This window comes from Lepisma saccharinum, chromosome 2 (genome assembly GCF_977018435.1).
Source record: "Lepisma saccharinum chromosome 2, izLepSacc3.1, whole genome shotgun sequence".
Lineage (NCBI taxonomy): Eukaryota > Metazoa > Arthropoda > Insecta > Zygentoma > Lepismatidae > Lepisma > Lepisma saccharinum.
The window spans coordinates 22,891,265-22,905,913 of NC_139230.1; the positions used below are offsets into that span (position 1 = coordinate 22,891,265).

Below are 14,649 nucleotides of genomic sequence, written 5' to 3' on the forward strand. Positions count from 1 at the left end.
GGCAGCATATAGAAAAAGAGATCACAGCTGCAGTTAAAACTGACTGCCACACAGGAGACCCAGGTTTCATTCCCAGGGTGGATAATCTAAGGTCTGATTTTTTTTTTAGTTTTGTTCCCACATAAAGCAGCTTTGGGGTTCACCCAGCCTGAAATCAATGGGTACTTGTGGGTAGAGGTGGCCAGACCATGGTGCTCATCACATCACCTCCAAAATAGCAGAGATCGAGAACGGGGCCCTACCCCCACATCCCATAAGTGTGCCTTCATGGCACTGTGCTGTATGCATGGGGAACTTAACTTTTTACTTTACTTTATAGACAATAGATCAGGATGTTTCACATTAGTGACTTGTTTCTTAAAATAAACTTTTCTGGGAAATAGTAAGAGAGCATTGCAAAAACTACATAACGTCAATAACACAAGAAAGATTCAATCTTTGTTCCTCAAATTAACAGATCTATGGTATATTCAAATTTTCCTCTTTACAATTATTTACACTAACTCTTTCCTATCTCCTAAGTAAGACAGCAGGTGGTTGCTGACAATTGAGAAACAAACATTCAAATACAATTCACAGTACGTTCTAGTAAACATGATGTGCAAAGTAAACCTATGGGCAAAGTTTCATGTTACTGCACTGTTCTTTTTTTTTTAGACCTAACTGCAAGTCCACTGCCATCAGCAGAAACCAGTACTAAGCCTACACAACACAAGCGCATCCCACCTGGCACTTTGGATTACAGATCCCAGAGAACAAGGGATATGTAAGACAATACAGGGAGGAGTGGATGTAGGGTCCCACACATTTTCAATCAGACAATATTTTGGAGTTGATAAGATCAGCACCAGGCTCCAGCTACCTTTACCTAAACCAAACTCACTCCATGGTGCAACAGCCCTCTATGGGACAGGACCTGCCAAGTAGCTTCTACATTGGGTGGCGTGTGGTCAGCACATCAAATCCCATCACAGTTGTTTTCTGCAGGATTGTGGGAGGAAAATCGTGACCTTATATCACACATTTATAGAATCAAACAAGGGTCTCCCACGTGGCATTCAACTTACTAACTAGGCCACCATGGCTCCAAGATGAAGTGAAGACTTGCCACAAAGCTTCTAACTGATGAGGATGAATCACAATACACAGAAGCAGAACACAATTCCAATAACCAGTAGAAATTGAACTACCACCAACTGCGTAAACCCAAGTGACATGATACCACCACCATCACCCAACATATTGAAGGTCGTGGACCTTTGAAATTAACAGGTCAAAAGAGCAACAATAATGAAAAACCAAATCTTTCCCATAATCAGACTTTTATCATGGTCGCATCACAAAGCATTAAATATGTATTGTTTTTAGGATTGTATGAGGGGAGGTCAAAGTTCTACTGTTTGACCAGCGATCCGAGAGCTCTCGAGTTTTCTGCGCATGCCCGAAGTAGAAGAGTCCAGTCGTAAATTGGGGGAGTTTGTGGAACCGCTTCTCTGAAACGAGAGCAGCGCGAGTGTCACGTGGGGAAAGAGAGCAACGTTGCCAACCGGAGAATATTGTCACAAGATATTGGAAGTGCTCTGGCCGTGGAGAGGCGTCTTTGCAAAAGCTGAAGTCTTGAACGTAGCGCCAGTTCGGCATCTTTGACCCAACCCCAGAGGAAGCCGACTGGACCCGTATCTGGTTTCGAGCCACCACTATGGGCGTCCGGAAGGGACGCCCCCCCCCTGAAAAATGAAAGTCATCCAAAAATTATGTATTTCGCACATATAATTTCATTTTAGACACAATAATATGTGTTAATTATTGCATGATCGCCATAAATTCAAATTTAAGCAATGCGTTTTTAGGGAACAGCACTATTTTTGGAGAAAATGTGCCTTGTTTGCCCCCCCTGGAAAAAAACCTTCCTTGCCCCTCCCTGGAAAAAATCCTGCGGACGTCCATGGCCACCGCCTGTTTTTCCGTAAAGCGATGTTGTCACATTTGCCTGCAGTGTTTAGACATCCATTCATTCACTGCGACGTTTTACTCCCAAGGTTTTATATTATATATAAAAAAAATAGCACAGCACAATAACACTAATCAAGATTCAACTCTTCAATACCAACAGTGAACCTAAAATTGGCAAACGGCATGGTTGTGCATGTCCCTCGGTTTTCGTTACCTATGTTCTGGTGGATAAGCATCCTCGCAGATTGGTAACACTGTTCAACGTGCAACCGCGAGCGGCGTTCTCGCGCCTGCCTTCCTATCGCCAACTTCCCCTTTTTCTTGGCACTTTGCCAACTGGAGCTCTCGGATCGCTGGTCAAACAGTATTATCACCAATAGCAAAGAAGTGCAAGAATTGTCTATTCCATGAAACGAAGTGTCATTCCACGGGGTGGCCACTCTAGGACCATGATAAAATTCAAGTATAATTCCCGGTCTTCAAGGCAAACTTTCCAAAAATTCAAGGGTACAAGCAGATGTTTTCTTTCACAACCTTACATTACCTCACCACTGACAAGCATACACACAAATATATTAACAATATAAAGGGTCTGTGATATTCCAATGTATCAAAAAATTCTAATTCAATTAAACGGTATATATATATTTAAAATACTTAATATACATTTAACATTTCACATACTCAGACTCTAAATGCATCTGTACAAACACAAGTCACAAATGTTACAGGATATACCAATCTACGAAAAATTATTTCCATAAAATTTCAAACTCAAATTTAACTAATCAACTTAAAGATATCTTCCGCCTGCAAGATAGATTGTTCTGCAAAGGACACCAACAAAGTAAACAAATTGAGAATTCTGTTATATGTTCCACACAGCTTCGTCAATAAAAGTAAAAGGTACATTGTCAAAAACATACCTCAAGTTGTAAGTTGTAATCATTTATGCAGAATTCACGTATAATTCCTGGAATTCAAGGAATTCCCAGTGAGTAGCCACCCTGTTCCAGTTTCTAGAGATGCTAAACTTCTGCTGTGGTATTGCTGAATACTGGTGGGGGTGCATGAGGACAATGTGCCAGCACATGACATTACTAAGTGGCTGGATATATCTGAGAGGAACCAAGTATTGTAGTACAAGTGGGATAACTTAATGAATTTCACAATATTCACTTAAGTACTAAGGCTCAGGTGGACATTTGGCTGATGCAGGAGAAGCCACCTTCAAAATTTCCCATCACCTTTTGAAAAGCTGCTATGATATTCCAAAATCTGAAAACTAAAGTCTGCTTAGAATTCCTGCTAGAGTATTCACAAGAATCGTCACATTCTTTGCCTTCATTGTTTAGATATTCACAATAGATAACCCTTTCAGTTCATATGAACAGAAATGAAAATATCGAAGCCAACATACCATTTTTGGATACTTGTCAGAAAATTAACTAATCATACAATGTACTGTACACATCTCAAATTTTGCGTACAAACACAAAATACTATAGTTCAACTTACAAAAACTGTGCAAGGCTCAATTCATACCAAATGGTCCAGCACTGGCTGCGTGACCATTTTTTTAAAACTTTTCTTGTCACGGTAACAATTCAAGGGTAGTTCAAAATGGGCATAATTTTTTCTATAACTCCACTTAGTTTGAAAAATGACGGCCATTTTTTTTCATGACTTCCGGCATTTTTGGCTCTTGTAGACAGTTGCAATAATTAGCCACATCCAGCGAGCCAGACAACTGCAAGATATATTTGAGAGGAAACATGTCACAACTAACTTCCGACTTAAGCTCATCTTAGCTGAATCACCAAACAATAAAACATGTTGCATGCAAACAATAAAACAAGTTCCATGCAGCCTGCAGAAGAAACTTGCCTATGCAACAACCAACATACAAGCTGTCAATTGAAAAACTATGGAGAATAAAGGAAAGAATAAAAAATGTAGCTACTATTCTCGGAAATGTGATAAATATGGAATATCATCTTTGGTCATGCATTTAATTGAATTTAAGTAATTAAAACAAATTTTGAGATCATTTTCATATTAAGCCTCATAATATTCAGAGTTCAAAATATTTATTGTAAATTTGGAATTATTTCAAGGTACGTGTTATATTCTGTATCAGTTTTACCATCTCTAATGCAAATTGCTGAAATTTAGTGCCAAAACTGATATTTGATTTTGAACAAAATTTAAAGTTTGGAATTTTTTCAGTGGGGAAGTAATGTAATATCATATTATATATATATATTAGAGGAACATCCAAAGTTTTAGCAGAAACTACTAGAGCTCTTATTACTGATTTCCTCAGTTACAGCACTTGAAAAATGTAAGTTTATTTTTTTTTTTTCAAAATTTGAGACCCAAAATCTGATGGGGAACCTAATAAAAATTTGTTATTTAGAGTATAAAGAGTACTTTATGACAGGTACACGTAAAGAAAATTGAGATCTTAATACATGGATAAAAAAAGTTACAATAGTTGGAAGTTGGTTAAAAATAGGCAAAATTATATCATTAGTTGCAAATAAATATTTACTTTTGAGGCTACGAGGGACACTTTCACAACAGGTGGGCATTTATTTCAATAACATCGAAAGAGGCAAAAGAAAGCATGAATTTCTCCCCATGTTGGAAGTGGAAACAGTTTATTAAAGTTGATTATTAAGCCACATACAATCTGTTAAAAATATGATTAAGTATTTAAAGACCCCACATATTCGTTATGGAGAGGCAACTTCAAGTTACATCCAATAAAATTGACATTTTGACTCTTCCAACCAAAAATGAAATCTTGAGCCTGTTTTATTTTCATTAATATGATTTTCTACACCAACAGAAGTTTAGTATTCTGAAGAGAACAAGTAAAATAGTACTCCAACAAGCGTAAAGCTAAGTTTTATCCTCTTATGACCATCCAGCACACAGACCTTTTTCCCCAGCTCGCTGCAGTGAAAGGCCATTGGGTTAGAGCAGTTTAGGATCTTTGCTTAACATCAGCGCCACCAAGCAGTGACTATTTGAAGACAAGGTAGCCACACGAAGTGGTCAAAACATTGAATGTTTATGAAGGGAGCGCGAGATTCTGAGGGTGTATTTAGAGTATAACTGCACAGATAGGAGCGATTTAAAAAAACATTTTGCTTAAGTTATTATTGTATTCCTGTTAATATATTTGAAAGTGCAGGATGTAGAATTCGTATATGATATGGACATGGAATACATATAGACAATGTAATCTACTGTGTGCAAACAACCTGGCATCCAAGGCAAGCTTAACCCTTAGACGACCGAGCATGTTTTCCCGGTAAACGGACGAACAATCGAGGAGTTTTCAGTGGGAATTTTAAATTTCTGCATGCTTTTATATAAAATTTTATATCTCTGGAACTAAGAACGCTGGAGTTACATATTATATCTCGTTTTGTTCAGTACAGATGTGGCTATAAGCCCATGACATAAAAACTAAATTTTCCATTATCGGGTAGAAGAAAAGAAAAAATAGATTTTTTAACGAAATTTGAAAATGGAGGGGCCCCACCTGGCAATATAAATGTGCCAGAAGATTATTTTAGTTCATTCGTTCCCTTGGTAAAAGTATCATTACAAATCCCAGAACTGAGAAAATATTTATAAAAAAAAAAATAATAATAATCGGAGGTCTCCAATATAACCCTCCAAATGAAAATTAAAACTAACAGATTGTTTATCATATATCTCAAGACTCGTGCAGAACTTATGTTCGACCAAAGTTCTACAAGAGCAGATCTTATCGAATAAGTATTTTGGGGGGCCACTCTTTAAGTATTTTGTGCATCAAGGTGAGTGTTTAGTATTTTCTTCTATTGTTAATGTTTAGCCAAGCAAGTTTCTTTAAGTAGGGGGATACATGGCGAATAAGGTGCTGACTAGGGCAACACGTTTACAGGGGCCTCGTTAAATGATAATGCATGTTTTAGATAAATGAGCCAAATACACTTCTTTCCACCAAGAATGAAAATTAACTTCAAACAAAAATATTAGGTTTGGTGCCTATGTCTACATGGCATGGTGCTATATGTACAGGGAACTTTAAAATAAAACAGGGGTTTGTAGGATTTTTAAGAATAAAAAAACTGTTCCAATGGTATAAAAAAGCATTTTACAAGCAGAATTAAGCTCATATGTGACAAAAAAGCATTTCATGAGTATGAAACAAAAAATGATTTATTTCTTGTGTATGCACATAGAATAATCTTGTTCTCTTCAAAATAATTCCAAAATTCAATGTTCCAAACTGCCTTTAATCTACATGAACTCCAAGTGTCCTCAAGAGATTGTATGTGTGCGCACAAAGGTGAAATGCTGGTTTTATAATATTGAGCAAGATAAACAAGTATATGTGTGTTTGTACAACCATGCCTTTAATAATAATAATAATAATAATATCGTATCAATCTCTAAGATTATATGTTTATTTTATAAACATAGTCAAGGAAATCGAACATCGAACGTTATTTTGGTTATCTAGGTTTTTTGCCTGCAACAGTTTTATTATTCAGTGCAAATAATTATGTGCATCGAATACTTCCTACTCATACATAGGAATAAGCGAAATAGCCAGTGACAGTTTATACGAGGGCAATTCGGAAAAAAACCTTCGTTTGCGCATGCGCGAGAAATGTCTGGGAAGAGCGACGTCAGTTCTGTGGCAGTATGTGCAGTATTCCAGTAGACAGTGAGCAGTGGAAGGAGAAGGTTGTGTTGCAGTTCACTCGTCCGTTACAACAATTGAAAATGAACGTTCCAATAGCAAAGCCCACCAAATGTGAAGTGCGTGCCGTAATTCGATTTCCGTGTGCGAAAAATCTTTCGGCGGCTGCGATTCATCGCAAACTGTGTGATGTTTACGGACCAAACGTGATGAGTGACAGTGTCGTACGTGAATGGTGTTGCATGTTTAAAGATGGACGAACCGACGTGCACGATGCGGCAAGAAGTGGGCGCCCATCCGTAGTCAGCAACGAACTCATGGAGGAAATTGACAAAACTGTCAGTGAAACCAGTCGGTTCACGATATCGGAACTTTCTCTGCGCTTTCCCCAACTTTCTCTGACTGTTTTGTACGAGGTGGTGACAGAAAAGTTGGGGTACCACAAGTTCTGTGCTTGTTGGGTTCCAAAACTCCTTTCGGAGGAGCACAAAAAAAACAACAGAATGGGCTCTGCTTTGGACTTTGTCGCGTTATGCCGAAGAAGGAGAACAATTCCTTAACAGAATTGTGACTGGCGATGAGACCTGGGTGTCGTACGTGAACTCTGAAACCAAACAGCAATCAATGGAGTGGGGACATACGCACTCACCAAAGAAACCCAAAAAGGCTCGGCGAACATTGTCTGCCAGAAAGGTTATGGCAACAGTCTTCTGGGATGTGAAAGGTGTACTGTTAGTGAAGTTCATGGAGCGTGGATCAACCATCACTTCAGAAGTCTACTGTGAAACATTACGACAACTCAGACGAGCCATCCAGAACAAGCGTCGGGGCATGCTGACTTCCGGTGTGGTGTTGGTTCACGATAACGCTCGCCCGCACACTGCTGGACGTACTCAAGAACATTTGGAGCAGTTCCACTGGGATGTTTTTGGTCATCCTCCCTATAGCCCAGATTTGGCACCGAGCGACTACCACCTCTTCAGGCACATGAAACAGTGGCTTGCATCGCACCGCTTCGACAATGACAATGTGCTTCACGATGCTGTTAGCAGGTGGCTTCATTCCCAGGCGGCAGATGTTTTTGCAGAAGGAATTTCAAACCTTGTAAAACGTTATGACAAGTGCCTCAATTTGAATGGTGATTATGTTGAAAAGTAATGTCATGTTGTAAGTTTCAAATGTCTATAATACAAGTTCTGTATCTATGAATGTATGTCATTGATAACCAAACTGAGCTTTTTTTCCGAATTGCCCTCGTATATTTGAAGAGGCTTATTTGGCTTGCAACGAAGGGAAGATCTGATATAAACAGTGCATAACAATATTTTTCCTTTCGTTTGGTCATGAGTGAAGTGGCTATAAATTAAGCAAAACATATTACATTTTGGTGTACCCAGGCTTTTCTACATGCAGAAACAATGATCTGTGTATTTGTGATAAGTTTACTGCGAACACGGGTATACCAAGATTCAATGCAAGACATTTACGTCTATTTTTTATGTTCTACATGCTTATTTACGATTTTACTTACATGTGTGAGAATCCACGCGTTCGTGTACTTACTTATACACCTTTTTTAGTTTTCGAAGCTGATTTGAAGGGTCCACATCAGGCTCAATTCCATAGAAACATTGTGAACTATGGTTTTCCTTGCAAAAACACGGCCATTTACATTTGCTGGAAGCCAAGCTTTGCGATCGTGCTGGCGATGGACAAAAGACAAACGACCGAGCGCTCGCAACCCGTAGGAATGAGCAATCCTACATCAAAAGGCTTACGTATGCACAATTGTGTTAAATCGCAAGTTATATCATTTAATGACATGAACTTTTGTAACTACTAGTCATGTAATGATACATAATATTGTTTTTATATCATATCGACATGCGTACTTGTTATTATAGATTGTAATGTTTTAGGTAATGGAATTTTTTTTTTGGGTTAGGAAAACAAGAGAAAGCTATGTTTTGTTGTTTTTATATTTTGTACATTTGTTTTTTCTAAGAAAATATATGGAATTGGCGAACCTGGGTCATGTCAAGCTTTGCGATTTGACTTTTAACACTTTGGGATCTCACGACGGGCTATAGCCCGTCCTGTGGTATGCAATCACTTTGTCGATTGAACGATGGACTATGCTCGTACTTTGTCTCATGCGCGTGTTCATTCAAGCCCCTCTGTTGAAATTCTGACCGCTAGGTGACTCATGTGCTATTTTTATCACGCACCTGCGATTGTTTGTTGTCAGGTTGTTGCACTGTGCATTGTTTAGAATGGCATCGTTAGATCCAGACTGCCTAGAGGATTCCGACTCAGAGTTTGAAGGTAGTGACGATTTTGATGATGCAGATGAATTTGAAGATTTGGAAGGTAGGTTATATTCGTAATAATTATTGTCGACAATATAAACATGAAGTGAGAAGAGGTAATTTTTTTGGGTCTATTCATCTTGCCTCTTGCTTGATTCTCCTACATGCACTGATGTATTTTTAGTTTTTCCATTTGTTATTTTTTATAGTGTATGTAAAATGAAAATTTATTTTATTTATTTATTTGTTTAATTTTTACAGATGATGCAGAACCAACTGATACATCCTCTGGTTATGACCTGCAGCCACTTTTTCATACAAAAGATAATTACTTGTAATTTGTAATTATTTTTTGTTATGTGCACATAAGAAGTATTCTTATGCAAGATTCAAAAAATGTATTGATAGTTTATGTAGTTAATTATTGAAATTTCAAGATTACGAACTTAAAATATCTCTATATTAACATTTGTTACAATGTTGTACTTTTTCCTTCTTCACAAAACATTGCTGAAAAAAATATTAAAAAACGTCTGAAAATGAAAATAAAATTTAACAAATTTTTGTTCATTGAAAAGAGGAAGTTTTGTAGATTTAAGAAATATGTGGTAAATAAAATCAAATTAAAAATATTTTTTCTATGATTTTTTGAAAAACAACCAAAAACCGCAGACCAGAGGTAACAATGCTGTGTTATGAGGCCAGACCCGAATGTGTTAAATTTTCAACATGGAAAATTTTCTCCACGGTGGTAGAACATATCAATCCCTAAGATTATATGTTTATTTTATAAAGTCTCTCTGAATGATTCACGTTGACCAGGGCATTCACTTGTTTTTCTCAGTTGTCTCAGCCTCTGAGGCATGTAAACAATGCAGTGTTGTGCTATGCAAACCTCCTGAGCTATTCAGGAAACATGTAGTTTCTTCTGTCTATGGAGTCAGCGGTTTGCATAGTGGCAATTAAAAAACATGATTCAGCATGGAGGAAGAGCTCCATGGCCTAGGGATATAGAGGGGAGACAAGCTGAGAGGTGACTGACTTTGGATTGGAGTTGAGAAGAGGTTACGAGAGCAGTAGGGCAGAAGTGAGACAACGCTCTAGTCAACCAATTGAGAAGCCAACAGAGGACTTCGTATAATTTATTCATCATAATTCATCAGATAGACAGGTAACTATCCTAACACCCAGCCATGATTCAGGTTCAAAGGTTCACAAAACCCAACGAGTGACCATTGTCTTTTCTGCAGTTTAGTTCCTTAATCTTATTTGTAAATTTCGTATTGCCAAGCGTTAACTCGTCATGCCAATGACGAGTGCTCTCATCAGAGGATTAATGATGAGTAACTTACATCACCCAGCAATTAATTGCACAATGACTGGTTCAGATCCCATCATTCTTAATTAAGTTATTGTGTGTCACAAACAAAAGTGATTCCTCCATGTAGGAGAGGAACTTCCTCCAGTTCATTTGCACTTATTTCTCTACTTTTAGGAGTTTAATGTGTGTTATATAATTATGAGCACAATGACCATACAATTGCCTAGGTTAGCTACTGTCAATAGTTGACTGCTCTCGCTCAATCCAGAAGCAGCGCAAAGCCTACATCGGTTTTCATCATACAGATGGATAAGTAGAAGGGGCAGCGAAGGAAGGGAGGGGGAGCCTGCGAAGATCGGCAAGGGTTGAGGAACCAGCAAGAGTATCCTCAATCAGCAATGCCCACCCCAGCAAAATGGTAGAGTCTGGCTGGCACAAGAGTCTCTGCTGTGACCTGTGCAACACAACGCGAGAACCAGCATTGCTAATGGAACATAGAAAAATCACCATACAGTGCACCGAGGCACAGGAAATTACAGAGCTCTGAGTTTTAAATGCTGGGATTAATATGTGCTAACAAGTGGCTTCATATGTACATACATATGGACTAAAACTTTGCTACATATGAACTAACACATGCATAAAATTACCCAAAATGATGCAGAGAAGACTTCTTCATAGTGATTCATTTTCAAATAAAGTTAACAATGTATTATTTTTCCATTGCATTATAACTGTTCACTACCAATAAGCTCATCCACACTGGAACTGCAACGACATGTAATACAAGACTAACACTACCAATGGTCTGAGAACTAATGATCTGCACTGCGAACCTGTTAAATCTTGATAATTGGACCACAAACACTCCTCCTTAAGCATATTACCCTCTGTGATTGGTGACAGTCGGTTGCTTTTGTTGGACATTTACAAACAATGCCAGCTTCCATAACAATAACAAGTACATATATTGCCACCAGACGATAAGCCACACAGCTTATTATTTTGTTATGAACTTGTCACCCATCAAAGCATGCCAATTTTAGCAATCTCATTAAGCAGCAAAAATAACAGCTTCCTTCATACAATTCCTACAAGAACACACAGCCGAGAGTTGAAATGTTCATGCATCCACATAATTTATTTCTTTTGAACTATTCTAAAGTGATGAAATATGAATAATAGTACTGGAGGCATTATGAAATTTAGCGTTCACTAACCAAACACATGCACATTCACACACCATCAAACCGGTCAAGTACTTAAAATAATATTATGGTGATTTCAATCCAACAAAACTCAGTCACTTTGTCGTTGTCCTTCTGTGATAGAAATAGTGCTTCATTAATACAGTTGGCAACACTAGTTACTAACTAGCCAATGAAAATGCAATGCATAAAAGAAGCCACCATTATGTCATGCTATATTGCCACATTAACGTCCCGGTCAAACAGTGTGAACCGTGAGCTCTTTCAATTGTTTTCAATTATGTTTGCATGAGTGTGTCCAGGAATGGAACGACAATTGGAAACAATGGCGAAAAGTTGGTTAGCAGGGTAAACATGATGAGGGAGGTGAAATGAAAATTGGGACCTGCAGTGAAGAGAGACTGGCGTGTCGGCCTCTACTAAACCAAGCACAGCTTGATCTTTGTTCGCACTTAGCACCCTGCTTTTGGCATAATGGTAAAATCTAGCATAATCTGCAAACACCTGCCTCTGGGAGAGGGAAAAGTTTTCAGGAAATAAAAATAAAATTATGTCCAAATCTTATTTCTACTTCACCAGGGGACATGTTTCAAACAATAGGGAGTATGCCGATCCAGCGGATTTTTTACAACCATGCCACGATCCATCCTCTATCTTTCCTTCATCCTGCCCAATTTAGTTTGTCAGGAGATTTTATGGTAGGAAATCTGTACAAAGTTGGAGGTATAAAATTTTCTCAAACACCTTAAAGTTCTATGTTGAACCCATGTTGTTTATTGCACCATTTTAAACAATTTTGGGGGGAAATTTACACTATTTCAAAAGTGTAAAAAATAATTTTAGATTGGGCACACACAGATGAACTATATAGAAATTTTCAGCAAAAAATGCAGGCTCAACCAGGACTCTAACCCGGGTCCTGTTCGAGCCTGCATTTTTCGCTGAAAATTTCTACATGTAAAAAATAAGTAAAGCATGTTCAAAACTCTAGAAAAGCATGCAGAATTACAATTATCCGAAAAAAATCTAATAAATCATAGCACAACTTAGAAGCATTCAGCATAATTTCAAAGTTTAAGCAGCACTTTTCATTATGGTCAATCCACGCGACGACAGCAAGGGGGAAGAAAATCTTGCTAATTTGTCCATTATCAGTTTATACAGCTCTAACGTCTTGCTAGAACAAGTAACAACAATGATAGAGGAATGACATTATAACATGCACTGCAATACATAGGTTACTTGTTACGGTCTGCATGACAATCAGCTGTTCAGCCTGCATGACCACTTACAGGTTGCCGCTCCTCACTCAAATGGTTTCAATGTTGGCTGACACTAAATGTTTCTACATATAAGCTCATTGGTTAAGACATGCAAGTGAATTAGTGGAAAGCTCCAACTACTCCAGTAGCCCCTTGATTAAACTGAATTGTTCCAAGTGCAGTGTATTTCTTAATTAACCTTTTTACTGGAACTAGCACATGCCCCATATCATGGCTGTGCAGTGTACAGCACCAGGCCTTGGGCTCAGGCTACAGTATGTATGGGACTGGTGACCCCCTACCATTGTGAATAAATTTGAGAGCTACGAATGAGTAGCGTAACTCGATCATAGAAAAATGACGACGATGACCGAGTGCTGACTACACATAATACAGTAATTGGTTGGATGATTGTCTACCTCTGCTGAGGCACACATGTGAAAGTGAGGCCAGTAGTCTGGTAGGTAGACCTTGGCCCTCAAGGGTTATTATTATTATTAGTAAAAAACTAAGATTCTGGGAAAACAAAAAAAAAATAGAAATGTGACTTCCCACAAGATAGCATTGTGATTATGTAAACAAGCATTTATTCTAAGATACAAACTACATATCAAGTCAAGAGGAATAATAACACAGTACCCCGGATACTTTCCCCCCAATGAAAAATAGGCACGTCACTAAACCCACACAATTCGAAGTGTTGACTTTACGCAGCTTGGAAAATAAGCAACAATCCTACACCAGTGTAGTATTTCAAAGTTGTGAAAGAGAGAAAGGGATTCTCTTTTCAAATGCACACATTGCGTGTCTTAAATCTTAATGCAACCTTTTTATGAGAAAAGAATCACTACAAAAACAACATTTTCTTTTCTTCTGGAAACTGATTCATTTTTTAAATAAAAAGGATCTATGAGAGAGAAAGAAGATTTCACACTTGGCAGCTTAAAGCTTCCTACTAATGGTACTCCCCTTGCATGTCTTAACCTGTTCAGACATACCTCTGCAAACCTTTTCATTCAAAACAGCCACTAACAACCTTTCCATGCCATTCATCTGATGTAATTAATAAATACAATAATTTTAATTACATGAGAGTTAGGAATAGGAGTATTCGAATGTTTGATTCCTTTACGGGGAGAAGAAACTTTCATGAAGAAAAGGATACACTATACCAGTCTGAAGCAACCTACTCTCATTGAACCCCGAAATTTCTTCGCAGATTTCACCATCTGACTAGGAATAGGTAGACATCGTGACATCAGGCCAAGCAGAAATACTCCAACAGGAGAGTCTCACATGGCAGTTAGGTATGTCCTCACTTCTCAATTGACTTCTAGCTTCCTCTTATTCAGTTCCCAACAGAATTAGAAACAGCCTTTAAATCAAACATAGACACAATAGAACTTCCAATCAAAATTGAGGAGCACACTGGCCAGCTGAACATGGAAGTAGAATAAGAAAGACTAGAAGTGTGTGGTAAGGAAAGGTGGAGGAAGCGCCACTTGCATTGTTTTTTTAACCCTTATCCAGGCAAGCTATTTTTGTAACGTGTCCGGTCAAGCCGTGTCTGAAATTAATCTTGCCCTTCTATGTGAGATTTTTGTTTCATTGCTGTGGAAACAAGAGAGTAAACATGATATTTAACCTAATCATCATTGTTATGTCCATAATTCTTGTTCGTAATTGCATGTTGGTGTAATTTTTGCAGCATAGTATATGAAACATATTAGGCAGGAAGGTAGTATGAGGAAATTGTTTCATTTTCTCCATTTTAGCATTAATAATATTTTTATGTGATGTCTTATTAAATACTTTATTTTTATTAAACATTTCTTAATATATATTCAAGTAGACACACTGCTTGCCCGTTTACGTTAAGTGAAATTGA

The 14,649-nt window shown here is 37.9% G+C and overlaps 1 protein-coding gene across 2 annotated transcripts in view; it reads right to left on the minus strand.

The window, feature by feature from the left end:
* Sps1 (inactive selenide, water dikinase) overlaps window positions 1-14,649 on the minus strand; it is a 69,885-nt gene that overhangs the window by 38,476 nt on the left and 16,760 nt on the right. The gene's annotated exons all lie outside the window — the stretch shown is intronic.